The 21715-nt window shown below is 36.9% G+C and overlaps 1 non-coding gene across 1 annotated transcript; it reads left to right on the forward strand.

The window, feature by feature from the left end:
* The first annotated feature begins 245 nt into the window (after positions 1 to 245).
* On the forward strand, positions 246 to 352 carry LOC131147146 (small nucleolar RNA R71). The gene has a single exon (XR_009134632.1). It is a non-coding gene; the product is annotated as a small nucleolar RNA R71 (small nucleolar RNA).
* Positions 353 to 21715: the final 21363 nt, after the last annotated feature.

A 21715-nucleotide genomic window follows, 5' to 3' on the forward strand; every position in this document is an offset into this window, starting at 1 on the left:
GAGACAAAGAAGCAACTTGAGCTGAAAGTGCAGCAAACGGCTCCAATTCATGAATTCCAGCAACTTTCTTAGCCATAGTTCTTTCAGTTGACCATTGATAGTTATTTGAAGCCATTTCTTCCAAAAGAGCAGTAGCACCCTCAGGTGTCTTTGACATCAAAGTTCCCCCAGATGCAGCATCAACTAAAGTCCGCGTTTGCCCATTTAATCCATTATAGAACATTTGAATTTGCAACCAATCAGGCAATCCATGTTGTGGGCAGCGTCGAATCAAATCTTTATACCTTTCCCATGCTTCATAAAGTGATTCAAAATCATGTTGCTTGAATTGACCAATCTCACTCCTGAGTTGAGCTGTTTTTGTAGGTGGAAAGAATTTAGCTAGAAATTTTTCTGCCATGTCCTGCCACCTAGTAATACTTTCAGGTTGTAGCGACTGTAGCCAACCTCTTGCTTTGTCCCTCAAAGAGAAAGGGAATAATCTCAGTCTAATGGTATCTTCAGTAACACCATTGATCTTCACAGTATCACAAATCTCCAAAAACATCGCCAGATGGATATTGGGATCATCAAGTGGCGATCCACTGAATTGGGCCTGTTGCACCATGCTAATTAATGCGGGTTTGAGCTCAAAATTGTTGGCATTAATGGGCTGGCGTCTGATACCCGAATAATTGTCATTCACAACTGGTCGCACATAATCCTTCAAGGCGCGTGGCTGCACATTATCTTGTCCATTCTCCATGGCTAATACGCTCTTTTTCCTTAGTGCTCTGAGTGTTCTTTCAATCTCCGGATCAAAAGGAATAATGTCACGTGTTCTAGCCCTGCGCATCCAACATAAAAAAAAACACACTAGAAATACAAAAAAAAAAAAATAATAATAATAATAAAATAAAATAAAGAAAATAAATAAATAAAAATATAAAAAAAGAATTCTAAATTAAAACCAAGATTACTTTGTATCGATATTGGCAAAAATAAGATAAACTCAATCCCGGGCAACGGCGCCAAAAACTTGATCGGTGCAAACTACAAGTGCACAGTATCGTAGTTTTATAATATAATGATGTGTAAAGTATTGTCCTCAGGGATTGATGTATTAATTTTACCAAGTACCGAAATTTTACTAACCTTGATTTTATTTAGAAAAATTAATAATTTTAGACTGCGAAATTTAAACAAAGTTATTTTAAATAAACTATTCAGGAGAATTTAAAACTGGATACCGCGTGTCAAATTGATGATGGTGAAAACTTCTAGGAAACCGATTTCACCTAGTTTCTCACTATGCTTTACTCATTTAGCTAATTTAACTTCGTTTTCTCTATTTGTTAGCAAATCGCTAATTTTTCCAAAAGCCTTTTTCGATAGTCAATCGGAACCTATTCTTATTTATTATTTAACATAAGAGTATGCAAATTAATAACGCAAGAATGCAGTAAGACTCTCAATTTTTAATGCTACGTAGGTTCATACAAGTCTTTCGATCTCTATATTTACCTACGCTGAATTATCCAAGATTTATCCTATAATCCACCCTTTCGGTAGCAAATCACAAGACTAAAATCATTTAATTAATGGCCAGTTAATTAAAAGCACTAGGCACAGAATAACTCAAACAAATATTAATGAAAACTACTTCAGATTAGCATCAAAGAGCAAGCATAGTTCGAAACTGGCTACATCGTTTTCCTAGAATGCAAAAATTTAGTTCATTCCGAAAATTAAATTCAACATAACAGATTTCACCATATTTTCTTCAATTTGGAACGTACGGAAAAGATCAACACTCGCCGCACTGCCGTCGCGTGTCACGAACACCCTGAACACCGTCGTTGTTCGCCGCCTTCCGATTCTGAAAAGATAGTATTTTCGCGTGCTTCCAACTCTCCCTTGCTGGCTGTGTGTGTATCTTCGCAGCACCCCCAAAAGAAAACCACAAGAAAGCTCTCCAAAAAAAATAATTTTTCCAAGAAACTTTCTATGGTTTTTTCTTCCTTGTGTTTCTCCCCCCAAGAAAAATCCTTTTTTTTTTCTCCTATGGTGCGGCCTCTCTCCCTCCAGCCCTAGCGCACGTTGCTCTCTCCAAATCTCCTCTTGCACATGGCACTCCCCCCACAAGGAAACCCTCCTTTGACTTTTCTTTTTTCAATCCTTTCCTTTTGCTTTTCTTTCCTTTTTTTTTTTTTTTTTCCTTCCATTCTTTTTTATTTCCATTCTATGTACCCAGTGCACACTGCCCTTATGAGATGACTCGGCTGCATGGCTGGGTCACATCTCATTTTTTGATTTTTTGATTTTTATTTTTTTTTTCAAAGGTACATGAATTGCCCTCCTCTTTCAAGCCCACTTTCGATCCTCTTACAGCTCGCAACTCTCAAATATTAAAACACAAAAGATGTAGAGCTCTTTTTCAGCTTTTCCCAGAATTTTGAATCATCTCAATCGGAGCTTGTATGAGAAAGTTACGCCAAGATTACGAAGAATTGTCGAAAAAATCCATAAAACGGCATATGCTAACTTCACGTCTGATTTCGGCCTTGATACTGACAGTATTTTGCAAAGAACAAAACACAAAAATTGTAGATTGTTTTCTTATCTTTCTACAGCATCTTGAATCATCTAAATCAGAGTTTGGATGAGAGAGTTACGCACAGATTGCAAAGTACTGTCGGTTTTTTTAGCTTCCAACAGTTGCTCTGCAATAAAAAACACCAAAATTTCATACATTACTCAATAAAACCCAAATTTTATAAATAGAACACAATGTTAGAATATTGAGAGTAGTTAGGCATTTAAATACAAAATATCATTTGCAATGCATGAATTAAAGCACCTAATTAGGCATTTTAAGCGCGTAATCAGTGTCAGCAGGTAAAAGATGAGTACTAGAGGCCGGCAGGCCAGTTGTAGCCGCTATTTATCCTAGAGTGGAAGTGAGATCATATATCCATGGACTTCATTTCAGGGCTGCCATCGACATTGCATGACCAGAATGCTATTTGGGTTATTGTAGACCAGTTGACTAAGACCGTCCATTTTCTCCCTATCAAGATCAACTATCCCCTCAATCGTTTAGCGGGGATTTACGTCTAGGAGATAGTTTGTTCCCATGGAGTTCCAATATCCATAGTATCAGATCGAGACTCGCATTTCACGTCATGGTTCTAGAGGAGCTTCCAGGAAGCTCTGGGGTCTCAGTTATCGTTTGGCACGACATTCCGTCCTCAGTCAGATGGATAGACTGAGAGGATGATATATATACTAGAAGATATGCTCCAAGCGTGTGTATTAGATTTTGGGGGTAGTTGGACTCAGTTCATGCCGCTGGTAGAGTTCGCGTATAATAACAGTTACTAGTCCAGTATTGGCATGACACCGTTTGAGGCTTTTTACGGTAGGAGATGTCGATCTCCTTTGTATTGGGATGAGATGGGTAAGCAGCAAGTTGTAGGGCTAGAGCTGGTACAGCAGGCGTACGATAAAGTCCGACTCATCAGGGAAAGAATCAGTGCAGCTCAGAGTCGATAGAAGAGTTATGCCGACAATTGCCATAGGAATCTGGAGTTCAAGGTGGGTGATCACATATTTTTGAAGATAGCTCCGTTAAAAGAAGTTATCAGGTTTGGTAGGAAGGGTAAACTTAACCCTAGGTTTATCGGTCCATTTGAGATTTTAGAGAAAGTGGGATCAGTGGCCTATATGTTAGCTTTACCGCCTTCATTATCCAGAATGCACGACGTATTCCATGTTTCTATGTTGAGGAAGTACGTCGCAGACCCTTCTCATATCATCTATATTGGAGCTTAGTGATTCGCTAGTCTATGAGGAGGTACTAGTGCAGATTTTGGACAGAAAAGAACAAGAACTACGTAATAAGAAAATTCCTCTGGTAAAAGTTCTATGGAGGAATCACGCAATAGAAGAGGCTTCTTGGGAACTCAAAGAGCAAATCAGACAAAAATACCCGCAACTATTCCAAGAAATTTAAATGTAATCAGAAAATGTAAGTAAATATGTAGTTTTCTTTTGCAAGTACATGTAATACTTTAGTTAGTATGTGGTATTTTAAGTGTTATAACATGCCATGTTTTTCCTATTACCATAACATATAGAACATAGACAGAGTATATATACAGAATACACAGATAGATATACAGAGGTAGCATCAAGATGCTACAGATACAGTGTTTACAGTACAGAAAGACAGGGTTATTGTAATTTTGGAAACACGATGAAAATAGTAAAAGAGTATATATATGTATATAAGTATATAGTATCAGATCCATGAGGAAAGTTACACAAACAGATACAGATTACAGAGCACGGTACCGTTGCTAGATACAAATAGAGTGCAACCACATAGTTCAGATAGTATGTGGGTACCGTCAGCCGTGCTCAAAGAGTATGCAGCTCCCCAGTACACTAGGTTGAGGGGGCCGGTTTGACGAGGTAGTAGCTAGTCCCGAGCTTAGAAGAGGATGCAGTTTGGTCGGGATGAGGTAGTGTAGAGTATAATGACTTATCTGGAGGGCCGACCAGATAGAGTCCCGCCTACGGGCCGCACAACCCTGTCATGAGGGGTCAAATCATGACGTACAGAGTCCCAGGGATAAAAGCACAGTTATATATATATGTTTACAATTTTACAGTATAGTATAATATTATCAGTATGAAAAGTAGAAAAATATAGATGATACAGTGTACTTTAAATTGAAAAGGAAAGATATATTTGAAAGATACGATTTACAGATTGTTTATTGCATTACAAAATAGTTATTATTTTAAAAGCATACTTAACTTAGTTGCCACACGCTAGCGATAACATATTTCCACTTGTTGAGCGTCGACTCACTCCTTTATTCTCACATTTTTCAGGTGAGCCAGATAGGCGAGCAGATCAGGCTCGCTGATAGAGAGAGTGTTCGGTCACCCTGGATATAGGGTGAGTTTTTGGTAGAGATGTGTATGTTTTTGGGATAGATAATACTGGAGTAGCACTTTTGTGTATGGTTTGTATATTCTAGAATCTGGTATTGTACAGTTTATGTATAAATGATTTCATGATATATGTTTCTGCTGCGTAGGAATGTTTACTATATATATAAAAAAAATGATAGAATTTTGAAGTCGTTACAATTTGGTATCAGAGCCTAGGTTGCTAGGTTCTGCAGACTCTAGAATGCAGCGGGAAACAATACCAGAATATAGGGAAGAGATTTGAGGTTTTGACCTGTGATCTGGATACAAGATTTCGTGATTGTTTCTGTGTCTTTCCTGGGGTGATGATTCTAGGAAAATCATAGTAAACTATCGACGAGTCATGTGTTTAGGTTGTAGGAGTGGATTTTGGGATTAGGAACAGGAAGGATAGTTAATAGAGGTTTGGAGTTTTAGTTGAATAAGTTGAGTCTATAGGAAGATAGAATTTTAAAACGGTGTTCTATGTGTTTACAGGATGGACCCAGGACATAATAGTGCTCACGCTAGTGGAAATGATGGAGCAAGTCCTTATGGCGCAGTTGGAGGAGATTCAAATGCTGTGCTACGCAGTGTAGCTCGGCAAGTTATGGCTGAGATAGCGCGGAACTCTAGAGAGCAGGGAGGTCCATCCTCAGCGTAGGGGTGTACCATAGAGAAATTTATGAAGATGAATCCGCCAACTTTCTCTGGAGCGACTGATCCTGCAGTTGTTGAGAATTGGGTGTAGGAGATAGAGAAGATTCTGACAGTACTCCACTGCACCGATGAGCAGAAGGTTTTATATGCTACATATAGGCTGGCAAGGGAGGCTGAGAGGTGGTGGATAGCCACCAGGTTATTAGAGGAGCAGAGAGCCATACCAGTGCAGATGACTTGGGCCCGATTCAGGGACATGTTCTTCGACAGATATATCCTGTTACAGTGAGAGACACTCGAGTACAGGAGTTCCTGAGTCTGTCCCAGGGGTTGATGACTGTCCCTTAGTATGCGGCGAGATTTATTGAGCTCTCTCGCTTCTGCCCTTAGATTGTTCCAAATGAGGCAAAGAAGGCAAGAATGTTTGAGAGAAATTTGAGGCTAGATATTTACAGGCAGGTGGCGGTACTGAGGATCCAAGATTTCTTAGAATTGGTTGACAGGGCCACCATAGCGGAGGAGAGTTTATCTGGAGAGACGGAGGCACAGAGTCAGAAGAAGAGGGCTGCACCCTCGAGTTATCAGGGGGGTCCTAGCCGAGGTCCTTGGAGAGGAGGTAGATCTGGTGGAGGCCAGAGACAGATGGTAGAGCACAGGGGATCCCAGGGCAGTCAGCCACCCACCCCTTGTGCTAGGTGTGGCCGAAGACACCCAGGTGAATATCGATTTGGGGAGAATGTTTGTTATCACTGTGGGAGACCCGATCATATGGCACGAGCATGTCAGATTCCATCGGGTTATGCACAGGCTCCCAAACCATTTCGGGGTGGATATCAGGCGCCCCGTGGTGGTCAGCAGAGGAACACTGCACCGACGAGGGTTTATGCATTGACACCAGGAGACGCTGAGATGGCTAGGGACATTGTTACAGGTACTCTTACTGCTTTACCATATAGAATGATTGTTTTTTTTTATACAGGTGCCACACACTCTTTTATATTGGCAGGGTATGTGAAAATTTTTGGAATAGAGACACAACCGTTAGATATGGAATTGTCTGTGGGTAAGCCGATGGGATCTGTGATTAGATGCAGGAGAGTACTTTGGAATTTTTCAGTAAGTATTCAAGAGAGAGTGCTGTTAGCTGATCTTGCGGTCCTGGAAATGCAGGGGTTTGATGTGATATTGGGCATGGATTGGTTAGCCATTTATCATGCTAGCATAGACTGCCATCAGAAAGAAGTAATTTTCAGACCCCTAGGTGAACCAGAATTCAGATTTACAGGTTCGTGTGTACGTGCCTCGCCACAGCTAGTGTCGGCTATTCAAGTGAGGAGACTGTTACAGGAGGGTTGCCAGGGGTATGTTGCATACATAAAAGAGTTGCCAAAAGAAGAGTTAAGACAAGGTAATATACCAGTAGTGAGGGAATTCCCAGATGTATTTCCAGAAGAATTGCTTGGTTTGCCGCCAGACCGTAAGATTGAGTTTACCATAGATTTGTTGCCGGGGTCTGCACCAGTATCTAAAGCACTGTACCGTATGGCCCCAGTCGAGTTAAAAGAATTGAAAGATCAGCTACAGAAGTTACTAGAAGGGTTTTATCAGGCCCAGTGTGTCGCCTTGGGGTGCGCCGGTATTATTCATGAAAAAGAAAGATGGAACCATGAGGTTATGCATTGATTATAGGGAGATAAACAAATTGACAGTCAAGAATAAATATCCCCTCCCTAGGATTGATGATTTATTTGATCAGCTCCAGGGGACCCAAGTGTATTCTAAGATTGATTTGTGGTCAGGCTACCATCAGGTGAAAGTCAAGGCAGAGGACATTTCGAATACTGCTTTTCGTACCCAATATGGGCATTACGAGTTCTTAGTGATGTTATTTGGGTTGACTAATGCACCAGCGGTTTTTATGGATTTGATGAATCGGGTATTCCACCAGTATTTGGACCAGTTTGTGGTTGTATTTATTGACGATATACTGGTCTACTCGAGGAGTTCTGAGGAGCACGAGCATCATTTGAGGCTAGTGTTGCAGGTATTGAGGCAAAGGAAATTATATGCAAAGTTCAAGAAATTCGAGTTCTGATTAAGGCAGGTGACTTTTCTTGGCCATGTGATCTTAGAAGCAGGAGTATCAGTTGAACCGAGCAAGATAGAGGCAGTGGTGAATTAGGGGAGGCCGGGAAATGTTCAGGAAGTTAGGAGTTTTCTGGGGTTGGCAGGTTATTACCGACGCTTTGTGGAGGATTTTTCCAAGCTATCAAGTCCATTGACACGACTTACGAGGAAAAATGTGAAATTTGAATGGACTGATGACTATGAGCAGAGTTTCCAAGAGTTAAAGCAACGGTTAGTTTTAGCTCCAGTACTGGCTATTCCATCAGGAGAAGATGGTTATGTGATATACAGTGATGCCTTTTTGAAGGGTCTTGGGTGCATGTTGATGCAGCATGGCAGGGTTATTGCATATGCGTCTAGGCAGCTTAAAGAATATGAGAAGAATTATCCTGTCCATGACTTAGAGCTTGCTGCGGTGGTTTATGCTCTTAAAATTTGGAGGCATTATTTATATGGTGGGAAATGCGAGATTTTCACGGATCACAAAAGTCTGAAATATTTCTTCACTCAAAAAGAATTAAATATGAGACAAAGAAGGTGGCTAGAGCTTATTAAAGACTATTACTGCACGATTAGCTACCACCCAGGAAAAGTGAACGTAGTGGCAGATGCTCTGAGTAGGAAATCAGGGGGATCCGTGCTGGCAGCTATGGAGATTCAGCACTCGATTTTGATGGATTTGGAGAAGCTTAGTATCGAATTGGTGGAGGAGAGTCCTCAGGTAGCTATTGCCAGCCTAGTGATTCAGCCTACACTATACGAGAGGATTAAAGCAGCCCAGGGTGATGACGCAAAGTTGGCAACAGTAATGGCTAGAGTGCATGATGGTTAGGCTGAGGAGTTCAGCATATCAGATGATGGAGCTCTGTGATTTTGTACTAGGTTAAGTGTTCCTGCAGATACTGAGATCAGGAGGACTATACTGGAGGAGGCTCACAGATCCCTATACACGATCCATCCCGGCAGTACTAAAATGTACAGGGACCTACGAGAGTATTTATGGTGGAGTGGAATGAAGAGGGAGATAGCTGAATTTGTTCAGCAATGCTTGACGTGCCAGTAGGTTAAAGCTGAGCACCAGAGACCAGCAGGACAGTTGCAGCCATTGTTTATTCCAGAGTGGAAGTGGGACCACGTGTCGATGGATTTTGTTACGGGGTTACCACCAGTGCGGCAGGGATTGAATGCGATTTGGGTAGTTGTTGATCGATTGACGAAGACTGCTCATTTCATCCCTATTAAAATTGGTTATTCCATGGACAGACTGGCAGAGATATATATTCAGGAGATAGTTCGTGTTCATGGAGTACCGGTGTCCATAGTCTCAAACCGAGATCCTCGGTTTACTTTACGATTCTGGAAGAGTTTTCAGGAGGCTATGGGTACGCATCTAGCTTTTAGCACTGCTTTCCATCCCCAGACTGATGGTCAGACAGAGAGGACCATTCAGATACTAGAAGATATGCTTCGTGCTTGTGTACTTGATTTTTGGGGGCAATTGGATTTAGTTTATGCCGTTGGTTCAGTTCGCTCACAATAATAGCTATCAGGCTAGTATCGGCATGGCTCCATACGAAACATTGTATGGTAGGAGATGTCGTTCTCCTCTTTTCTGGGATGAGGTAGGTGAAAGGCGAGTTTTGGGTCCAGATATAGTACAACAGGCGTTCGACAAAGTCCGGTTAATTAGAGAAAGAATTAAAACAGCACAGAGTCGGCAGAAAAGTTATGCAGACACTCACCGTAGAGAATTGGAATTTGATGTGGGAAATCGAGTATTTTTGAAGATAGCTCCTCTGAAGGGAGTTATGAGGTTTGGAAAGGAGGGCAAGTTGAGCCCTAGGTTTATTGGCCCTTTTGAGATACTTGAGAGAATAGGGTCAGTTTCCTATAGGCTAGTTTTGCCACCAGCTTTGGCTCGTATTCATGATGTGTTTTATGTTGCCATGTTATGAAAATACATCCCAGACCCATCCCATATCATCAGTTATGCAGAGATAGAGCTCAAGGATTCTTTGGCATATGAAGAGTTACCGGTACAAATTTTGGACAGAAAGGTTTAGACTTTATGTACTAAAGAAATACAGTTGGTAAAAGTTTTGTGGAGGAACCATGCTATAGAGGAAGCTTCTTAGGAGCTCGAGGAGCATATTAGACATAAATACCCGCAGTTATTCCAAGAGGTATAGAGGTACTCGGGTAAAGCATGATAATTTGATAGATTTCCTTTTTGCAGGTACATGTATAAGATTTTAGCTAGTAGATAGTTTTGTGTAATCTCCCAGAACATAATATGTAACCACGGTATTCCTTCGCCACAAGTGAGGGCAGGTAATAAAATAAGTAGACCCTTTTTCCTCTACGGAATGATAGAGCGTGTTAGCGGGGATACAGATAGTAAATTTCGAGGACGAAATTTTATAAGGAGGGGAGAATGTAACGACCCAGAAAATATTGATATTCAAATATTAAAGAGAGAGGAAATGGATATAGAAACAGAAGGAGGCCGTATACTTCGTCGACGAACACAGGGCTTCATCGACGAGAAAATACCAAGAGGGATTCTGAGGTAGCCTTAATTTCGTCGACGAATACAGGGTCTCGTCGACGAAATCTGTGAAGGACTCGTCGACGAACAGGGGAGAGGGTCTCGTCGACGAAATCCCCTGTTCTATAAAGAGTTGAAATCCGGGATTTTTATCATTTTCCTCCTAGCTCTCTCTCTCCCTTCTCTCTTCGTTTTCGACCCCACCAATCGTCGGATCAACAATCCGAGGCTACCACGACGCTCTTGGTGGAATTCCCTACAAGTTTGGCGGAGGCGTAGGAATGTTTACTGTATATATATAAAAAAAAATGATAGAATTTTGAGGTCGTTACATGTTATATGAAAATGATATTATGATATTTTACCTAAAAGTTATTATGATATGAGTATCAGATGAAATTTGTGTGGCATATGATTTTTACTAAAATATGTTTAAAATTGGATTAAATGACTTACCCTGAGAATTATGAGATTATGAAATGCGTATTAAAATATATGTTTTTTGAAATGTGTGAATTACTGATGTGGGTATTTTGAGAAATATGGAAACACGTGAATTATGTCATATGCTAGTATGTGAATAAAATGAGCGTTGATATGAGAACATTGAAATGTGAATACTGAATGGTGAATATAACATTATAAAAAGGAAAATAGGAATATTGAAATGCGAAAATTCTGCAATATAAATATTGAAAGGTGGGAATTGAAATATGAACATTGAAATATGAATATTGAAATGAGTATATTGACATGTGAATATGGAAAAATAAATGCTGAGTTGAGAATGAGAAAATGAGAATATTGTAATATGAATAATGCAATATGGAAATTGAAATGTGATGATTGAATTGAGAATACTGATTGTAAATTCTAGGAAATGTGAACATTGTAAAGTGCGAAAGCTGCAATGGGATCATTAAAATGTGATTGATGAAATGTCAATACCGCATAATGATTGCGGGTAGGTAGTATTCCTTTCCTACTGATGTTGTTGGGGAGGTATGCTCAACATGAAAATTGTGTGTGTGAAGTTCCTACTAATGCCGTTGGGGAGGTATGCTCAGTATGAAAATTATGTGTGTGAAGTTCCTACTGATGCAGTTGGGAAGGTATACTCAGTATAGAAATTGTGTGTGTGAAGTTCATAGTGATGCCATTGGAGAGGAATGTTCAATATGGAGATTTTATGTGAAGTTCGTATTGATGCCGTTGGGGAGGTATGCTCAGTATGGAAATTGTGTTGTGAAGTTCATACTGATGCCATTGGGGAGGTATGCTCAGTATGAAAATCATGAATGTGTTGAGAATTGAAATTATGTGATTTGTTGTATTATGTAGAGTACATAAATGTGGATTTATGTATACATATATATATATGTAATGAGTTAGAATGTGAAAAGAATATAAGAAATGAAAGAGTGTGTGTTTTATAATATAAATGATTTAAGTAAAGTACAACTCTCCACCTGAGGGCTTATTGAGTAAGGTGAGTGTCTTGATGAGTATCAGTTGTAGCCGAACTCGAGTTAATCGGGTCAGATTACAAATGATATCAGAGCAGAGGGGAGCTGCATGTATGGGCGTGCAATCTCCCCTATCCTTAGAGACTTCGCTAGTAAATATGGATTTTATATGAATGAACTTGAGAAATGGTTTTAAAGCTTTTAAAAGCTTGTGTTTTATATCTATAAGATTATGAACATATATATATATAACAGTGTATTGTCTTAGATGAATTGATGATTTGAAAAGTCAAATGTGTTAAAACTAAACTCATATTGCCACACACTATAAATAATTTATTCCGTCTTACTGAGATGTGTCTCACCCAAATTATCTAAAATTTTTAGGGAACAGAGACAGACTAGGTGATAGAGCTCCGTGATAGTAAGGAGCTGAGACCTTATTATACAGGGTGAGTTTTTGACTAGGGAGGTGTGGTTCCCCTAGGGTTGAATTGTTTTTGGGTATGAGATAGAGATGTATATATATATATGGATATTGATACTATAATATTGTATTATGGATGGTATGTATATTATGTCTTCCGTTGTTAGGTTAATATAAATAAAATATCTGTTTACCCGGTACCCAATGCAGGTCGGGTCGTGGGAATGGTATCAGAGTTATTGATGTGGCCGATGTGTAATGATTTATTTATTATTGAATGGAAAAAAATGGCATGGAAAATTGGGGCGTCACACCTATAACCTGCACTTAGCATATACACACACAATAAATGAAGTACTGAAATCTAAAAGAATAAGGAAAGAAGAACACCACGTTTTTACGAGGTTCGGCTTATCCCCAGCCTATGTCCTCGCCTTTGGCCAATACCACCAAAGGATTCCACTATGAATGCTCCTTTCCGGGTGGAGCAAACCTTTTTAAAAAATCCCTCTTTTTCAGGAAGAGAAACCTCTCCAAGCGATCAACCCACGCTTGTTTCAACGATCCAAATAAGCCTTGAACGGTCAAAGTACAACAAGAAAGGTACAAGAATTTGTGTACAAGATAACTCTCAAAACAGAGCAAATTTGTACAAGTTAGAGCACTTAAATATACTTAAATCAAATATAAAGATAAAAAGTACGAAGATCAAGATTAGAGATCACCAAGGGTTCTTTAGTGATTGAAAAAACTCAGTATTAGAATCGTAGGCTTATGAATTAGCAGCAATTCAGATGAATTCTCCCAGATGGAGTGTGAGCAAGAAAGAGATTTGTGAGAGATTGAGAGTTGCATGCTTGAATGCTGTGTGATTGTTTGGTGATTTGATTTCTTGGGTTTAAAGAAGTATTTATAGACTTTTTAGGATGAGTTTTCTTGTTTACCAAGTTACTTGGAGTGTCCACCAAGTTTTTATAACGTTCATATTTGAAAAACTAATTTTTAGAATTTTCTCGTTAAAGTTCAGAATTTAAAATCCCGCAGAATCAGTCGGCTGGACAGGCGATTGGGTAGGTATTTTTACCGAGTCAGTTGGTTGGACAGGCGGCTGAGACCCTTCTGTCTACTAGGAATAAATTCCAATAAATTGTAAGTCGGCTGACTGACCTCAGTTCAAAAAATGTCAGTCGGCTGGACAGGTATTCAACCTTGATGTTTTTGTCAGTCGACTGAGCAAATATAAACTATTCAGTGAGCTGACCATTTTCATTTTCTCAAAAACTTTCATTTTTATTATTATTTTTAAACCCTTGTTATTTGAAAGACTCAAATGTAATTTTTCAAAATCATTTTCTAGGGTTTTTAAAAACTAGTCTCTAATTCTATGATGCATCCTAATGAGCTTCATAATTCTAAATTATATTTGAACTGAAGTACTTACAAATGACTTTCTAAACATAAACTCTTTAAGCACTAAGTTTTCAAGCTTTTTGTCCATCTCTTGAGGTTCAACTTGACTTCAAGTCCCAATTGCCTTTAAGCTTTAAGTTTGACATGTACTACTTCTATACTCTGGTAGGCTTTCATTTGATTGGCTTTAATTGCTAAACTTTCTTCCATGATAACTTTATTCAATCCCGAAACATTATTACTTAACAACACATGTTAATATGTCCTTCATTTGTTATCATCAAAATAAGATTGAAATGTCTATTTAGGCCAACAAAGAAATTCCTATTTGTCTATGCAAAATGAATTTTTAAAAAAATTCTAGTTAACTTTGAATGAGTCATGCTCAGCACAAGAAAAAAAAAAGAAGAAGAAAGAATAATCCTTTATTCGGCTTGCATAAAGCCAAAATGACTCGAATTAAACCAAAACAACATGAATAGAGCCAAATGACTCAAATTTAACCAAAAAGGCTCTATTATAGCCCAATTAGCTCGAATTAGCCCAATGACTCTAGCGTAGCTCTGATGGCTTAGAGTTAGCCCAAACAACTCGGGTATAAGCTAGATGGCTAGGTCGAATGTTGCTTGACCAGAAGCCTACTTGGCTCGACCATATGCTACTAGACTCGACCAATTTTCGACCTTATTTCGTAGAAAGGTAAAATAAAAAAAATAAAAAAAAAAAAAAGGGAGGGGGAGTGTGCTTGGATTCACTTATAAGCCAAGAAAATTAGTTCCTTGGCTCAAGAGTGAGGGATGACTAATGAGGCACAAATGTTGGCCTAAATCAGGGGATAATAATAAGGTCATGACGTAATATCAATGTGCACTAATAAGGGCATGAAAGTAATACCTTAAAAAGAAATAATAAAATATTTTTAATTTCTCAATAAAGGCCGGATTAAAGGCTAATAAAATTTTATATAATTTTCGAAATAAAGTTCATAACTCCATATAACTTCTTCATAATTGGAGAAAAGATTATTAATGGGAAGCAAACATAGAAAACTATAAAATGATGACTTTACGAAGAGGTAAGACATTTTACAAACTCCTAATTCATATAGTATTAATATTCCATACTTACTTTTCTGGTTCCTGAATTAGACATCGAAAGCAAGCAGTGTTGATTTAAAAGAAATTCAATACAATTTAATACGTCGTTTTATCTATATCTTCTTAGATCTAAATTTAAGATTCAAAATTCACGCTTCTAAATGTAGAAAAATATATTTTGACGCCACTTTTTTAATATTTAGTTATGAAGAAAAATGAGAAAGAAAAAAAAAATTTCAAATCAATTAACTAAATTTTGATTTTTACATATCATTAACATTTGACTTTCTTAATTTTTAATTATATTAGAAAAATATTATATCTTTTTACTTTAATGATGGACCAACTGACTAAGAGTGTTCAAAAGGAGGTTCTGTGGTGTATGTTGTTTGCAAAAGATAGTGCATTAATTGATGAAACTAGGGACAGAGTAAGGGCTGAGTTAAAATTATGGAGAGAAACTTTGAAATCTAGAGACTTTAGGATAAAAAAAAAATAAAACAGAATATATGAAATGTAATTTTAGTAATGATAGAAGGAATATTGGAGACAAAGTTAAATTTGATGACGAAGAAATAAATAGCACTTGTAAATTTCAATACCTTAGATTAGTTATGCAAGCTGAAGGAGAAATTGAAGATGATGTAATGCATAAAGTTAAGGCAGGTTGGTAAAATGGAGAAGTGCTTCAAGTGTGCTCTTCGATCGTAGGATACCCTTAAAATTAAAAGGGAAGTTTTATAGGACAGCTATAAGACTAGTTATGCTATATGGATTGGAATGTCGAGCGACGAAGAAACATAATATCCAAAAAGTAAAAGTTGTCGAGATATGAATGCTTAGATGGATGAGTAGTATAACATTGAAAGATAGATTAAGGAATGAACATATTCGCAGTAAGTTATATGTAACTCATATAGAAGATAAGATAAATGAGTGACGACTCAGATGGTATAAATACTTGTAACGTAGGCCACATAATACACTAGTGAGGAAGAGTGAGTTAGTTACTGTGGGGGGTAGTAGAGGGAGGAGGGGTAGACTTAAAATAACTTGTGAGGAGATAGTGAGTAGGGATTTAATAACCTTGAATCTGTCAAAAGAAATGGTCTATAATTGTATAAATTGGTAGAAAATGTTTCATATAACTGACCCTACTTAGTGAGAACTAAGATTTGATTTTGTTATTATTTTGTTGTTATTAGAAAAATATTATATTTTTAGTTAATAGCATTTAGTATGGAGAAAAAATATAATAATTTTTATTTTCTTTTCCTTTCCCTCTTTCTAAACAAAATCCTCTACTCAAATGGAACCTATGAATGGGGTTGGACAAGAAATTATAGTGTACCTTTTGCTTTGATGTAAGACACTTAGCCAAGAGTCCCAATCATTATAATCATAATATTTAAATATGTTGGACCCACGCATCTTGTATCTAAGTAAATAACAAACACATAAACACAAGGGTGTGATCAAATTAAATCTATTTATGTTAGATTACCACTTTACCTAAAAGTTTAAGTTGTTAGGTTGTGGGTCAATAATGTATATCAAGTTTTAACACTCCTCCGCAAGTGCAGCCCGATAGCACGTGAAGAGAAAAACACATGATAAACAACACTTATAATAAGGAACACAATATTTTTTTAAAAAAATTGTTCCGATAGTACGTGAAGAGAAAAACACATGATAAATAACACTAATAATAAGGAATGCAATATTTTTTTTTTTAAAATTGCAGGCAACAAGATTAGAACCCAGGATCTCTTGGTAACTAACTCTGATACTATGTTAGATTACCATTTTACCTAAAAACTTAAGTTGTTAGGTTGTGGACTAATAATGTATATCAAGTTTTAATAATTTACAAGTTACTAGAACTCGACTTGCACTACAATTCGACTCAATTCAATTTTTTTAGTCTTTAAGCCAAACTCGAACTACACAAATAACTTAATAAGTCGAATTTGAATTTTGTAATATCACTTATGAGAATAATCAAGACTAACAGAGTTTTCGTAATTTCATGATTTTTAATATGGTAGAAGTAATATAATATTAATTATATATACATTTAACATTATGTATCATATTATTTTACGATTAAATTGAGTAAAACTCGAAAAGTACTTAGTAGAGTCAAGTTTAGATTTAACAATTTTGTATTTAATGGAATTGGAGCTTCATGTACAAAAGGGGCGCAAGTTTGAGCCGAGCCTGCCGACATGGGTGGGTTTTTAAATTCTAGTGGAGGCAACGTGAGCATCGCCTTCAGTCCGGATCGGAGTTGGTGCCAAAGGGGGTCAGTGGGTCACGGACGTGATGATCCGACGTCTTGATTTTCACGGGTTGCCGTCATCCCCGCCCCGCCCTGCCCGCTCCCCTTAACACATACTAAATGGGATTCCCAGGCGGATCCATCACTGGGCCCATCCTTTTGGAAATCAAATACTTTACGGGAATCTACCGGGCCCACCCCCTCCCTTCCTCATTTCCTTTCTCACAAAAGAATCATTTGCCCTCCAGCTAGGCACCAGGCAGCTAACCGGGCCCATCACAGAATCCAATGCTCACTATTATTATTATTATTAATTTTTTTTTAGATTATGTACCGAGTATCCACATGTCCGTTTTACGATCCATGTAACTAATCCTACGTCCCTTGAAGTTGACCTCATAACTCTAAAGAGAGATAATTCAGGAGTCCAGGGGCAGAAATGAACCCGAGAAGGTTTGAACACCTGACCTCATGAGAGGCACTCCCGCAGCCCGCACTATCACCTGAACCACACCCTGGGGGTGTATTATTATTATTATTATTGGTAGCAAATAAGAAATAGTATTCAAAATTAACCAAATTAATTTATCGTAATTGATCGGTTCAGTTAATTTAATTCGGTTAATTAGATTGATTTAGAATTAAAATAAAAAAATTTCAGTAATTTATCTAAGATATATAAATGAGTATATAATAGGGGATTTATATACTACTCAAGATTTAATAGTTTGAATTTTTTTAAAAGCTAGTGCTAACAAGTACCACACATTGTTTTTTGAAAAATATAAATTTTTTTTAAGTTAGGATTTAGCACATGAGAAAAATAAGTTATTTTTAGATTATTATGATGTCATTACTTAGAACTATAATATTTTAAAAAAATAAGCAAAATCTCTCTCTCTCTCTCTCTCTCTCTCTCTCTCTCTCTCTCTCTCTCTCTCTCTCTTTATTTTTATTTTTGAAGTCATAGGTTGAGAAATTACTAGAAATAAATGATAAATTTTGGAGAGTTGAATATTTAGAAGGACTTGTCCCTAACTATTAATTTTTTTGGAGTTGATTTTGGTCAATTGCCCTTACCTAGGCCTAGCTAGTTTTTTGAGAGCTACAAATATGTTTTAGGTCTATAAATATGCTATCAGCATTTTTTATTTATTTATAAAAATCTATTGTAGAATCTACTTCCTAAAAAATATGTTGGACCATTTCAAATATATGTTGACGAGATTTAAGAAGATGACAAAATTTCATTAGCAACATCGACCGTTGATGCTTTCAACTAATGCCAAATTATTTGAAATTGATACAAATTTGTTAAGTACTGTAACTCCCTAGAGGGAAAGTTTGAAAACATTGCACATGCTATATAATGTGTCAAGGAGCATGAATTTGAACAACCTTCCATCACAAAATTGCAAGATTTGGGAAAAAAAGATCATAGGGTTGAATCGAGCTTACAAATAATTAGTAACTCAAATTGATAGGTTCTTAAAATTATTTTTCTTTTAAATATATTTTACACTCATGTGAAAGAGTGTCATGACAATTAATTTAGATGCTTGTTAAGGAGTACAATTGTGAGTTCTTACTTTAATTTATAAAGCGAATGCCACTTTTTAAGAGGTCTTGTGTAGAGACCCAAAAAATAAAAGTAATAAAAATAATAAAGAAAAGAGGAAATTTAGTTTGGTGTAGACCAAATCGTCGACGGTTTTGTGGAACTCAGGAAAACCGTCGACAGTTTTGAGTTATCGTGGCTCAGTAAAGGTAAAACAGTAAATTGATGCGCTTTCTCTTTTGCTTATGTACTGTGCTCATGCACCCTTTGCTTTTGTTTTATTTTATTTGTTTTTTCCTATATTCCGTTTTACCATGCTTTTGAATGGTTGTACGCGTGCTTCGATGTTTCTATCCACATTGTATTGCCTTTGAAATTAATGAAAACACATGGTGCTTTTGGTTTTTACTTATGTTTTGTGCTTCACTATATCATTACGTTTTTCTGGTTATTTGTAGATTTTATGTAGGTGTTACTTACACAGATAAGGTAGGCAGATAAGTGTTCACTTTTTTTCTCCTTCTTGTGGCGTATTTTCCTTTTTTTGAAGGAGGGAAAATGGAAATTGTGTTCTCAAGTATTTGATTTTTATTTGTTTCTAGGAGAAGGACTCCTAGGTTTGAGCACTCAGGAAAAGATTGAAGTTGTTTGTAGAAAGAAAGAAGAAGAAAATACATTTTTCAAGATTGGTAAATATCTTAGAGCTTCAAAGAGATATGAAAATGTACATTTGCCCAGTTGAATTTCATGAGGATGAACGCAGCTGAATTTCCTATATACTAAATTACATGCTTGAACTGAACGCCATCTGCATGGCTGATGCATAATCTTATGAACTGCATACTAGTAGTTGCCTAGGTTGTTTCATGTTTGGATTGAACGCATGAGAACACACAGGGGAGTTGGGCTCCATCCTCAGTGAGCTGGCCTAAATTTAACTATCTTAGGGATTCAAATGAATTATATTTTTATTGTTTTTGTAATTTGTAGGTTTGGAAAATGTTCTATTTATAGAAGGCATGCTGCTGAAATGTCATTAGAAATCTCATACATGACTACAGTCATTTTTTGTGTGCTAAAATGATTACAATGTCCTGTATATTTTGAAAGGATGGGTGAATAAATGAATAATTGAATTTCATCCTTATGCTTTCTATAAATCTCTACATCACTAGGAAATTAAAATCAACCATCTGCAATTAACACAATCTCGTAAAGGTATGAAGTGTTTTGTCATAAATGTAATTTGTATACAGCATCTGCTGCATATACAGAGCATTTAGATAAATGCAATTAGTACAATCTCATAAAGGTAGACAGTGTTATGTGATGAATACATGTTTGTGTTGAACGCCAACTGCATCGCTAATGCAATATATTATGAATTGAATGCTGGTAGTGGATTTAAGTTGTTGTATGCTTTAAATGATTTATTTGCTGAAAATAACCAGATTTCAGGTATAGGCTTTATGCGAAAATGTCCAATTTAAAGACGGTGGCTCCTCCTTGCAACAATAAGGTGCTTCTTCTTGTACATTGTCATGTTAGGATCTTAGTTTAACTAATCTCACAAATTTTTTTGTGCTTTGTTTTAGAAACTAGTGGAGCCAGTAAAGATTGAACATTGGGGTGTTGTGAATTTCTCAACTTAATGTGATATTCGTGGTCTTATGAGAGATCTAATCAAATGTAGAGAAATGAAAGGAATTATAAGTTTTATTATTATGTTTTATGCAATATAAGATACGATGATATTATGTTATATGAATTGTAAATTGAACTACTGGAATACATGCTTGTGTTGAACGCCAACTGCATGACTGATACAGTATATTGTGAATTGCATGCTTGAAATGATTTATTTACTGAAAACAACTAAGTTTCAAGTACAGGTTTTATGGGAAAATGTCCAATTTACAGACGGTGACTCCTCCTCGCAACAATAAGGTGCTTCTTCTTGTACATTGTCATGTTAGGATCTTAGTTCAACTGATCTCACAAAATTCTTTGTGCTTTGTTTTAGAAACTAGTGGAGCCAGTAAAGATTGAATGTTGGGGTGTTGTGAATTTTTCAGCTTGATGTGATATCCGTGGTCTTGTGAGAGATCTAATCAAATGTGGGGAAATGAAAAGAATTGTAAATTTTATTATTATGTTTTCTTCAATATAAAAGATGATGTATTATGTTATATGAATTGTAGGTTGAACTACTGGAATACATGCTTGTGTTGAACGCCAACTGCATGACTAATGCAGTATATTGTGAATTGCATATTGGTAGTGGATTTAGGTTGTTCCATGCTTGGAATGATTTATTTACTGAAAACAACCACGTTTCAGGTACAAATTTTATAGGAAAATGTCCAATTTACAGACAGTGGCTCCTCCTCGCAACAGTAAGGTGTTTCTTCTTGTACATTGTCATGTTAGGATCTTAGTTCAACTGATCTCATAAAATTATTTGTGCTTTGTTTAAGAAACTAATGGGGCCAGTAAAGATTGAACGTTGGGGTGTTGTAAATTTCTCAGCTTGATGTGATATCCGTGGTCTTGTGAGAGCTAATCAAATGTGGAGAAATGAAAGAAATTGTTAGTTTTATTATTATGTTTTCTGCAATATAAGAGATGATGGTATTATGTTATATGAATTGTAGATTGAACTACTGGAATACATGCTTGTGTTGAACGTCAACTACATGGCTGATGCAGTATATTGTGAATTGCATGCTAGTAGTGGATTTAGGTTGTTGTGTAACACCCCGATTTTCATACCATTATTTTTTTTCCATATAAATCAACATATATATATGTAGTATATTATATATATACCTATTAATATATCTATATATATATAACACTCATTCATGTCAACCACGAATACCATATTACATAACGACTCGGAAGTAGGATACCGATTAACATTCATACTATATACATAACCCTAACAGCCGAATGTCATTCACATCTATATATAGATATTATACATTACATACCACAGCGATATACACATACCAGAGTACTATCATCCAAACATAATACAAAGTCAACCAAAAAAACTAGGGGAAATCAAACTCTCCCAGTGCTCGAAATACGTCACCTTGACTACTCAGGGGTACTTGCTCCTATCTCGGAGCTCTATATTCAATAGGTCATCTCGATTTCCACTAATAATAATTTAT

This window comes from Malania oleifera, unplaced genomic scaffold (genome assembly GCF_029873635.1).
Source record: "Malania oleifera isolate guangnan ecotype guangnan unplaced genomic scaffold, ASM2987363v1 ctg263, whole genome shotgun sequence".
NCBI classification, from domain to species: Eukaryota; Viridiplantae; Streptophyta; class Magnoliopsida; order Santalales; family Ximeniaceae; genus Malania; species Malania oleifera.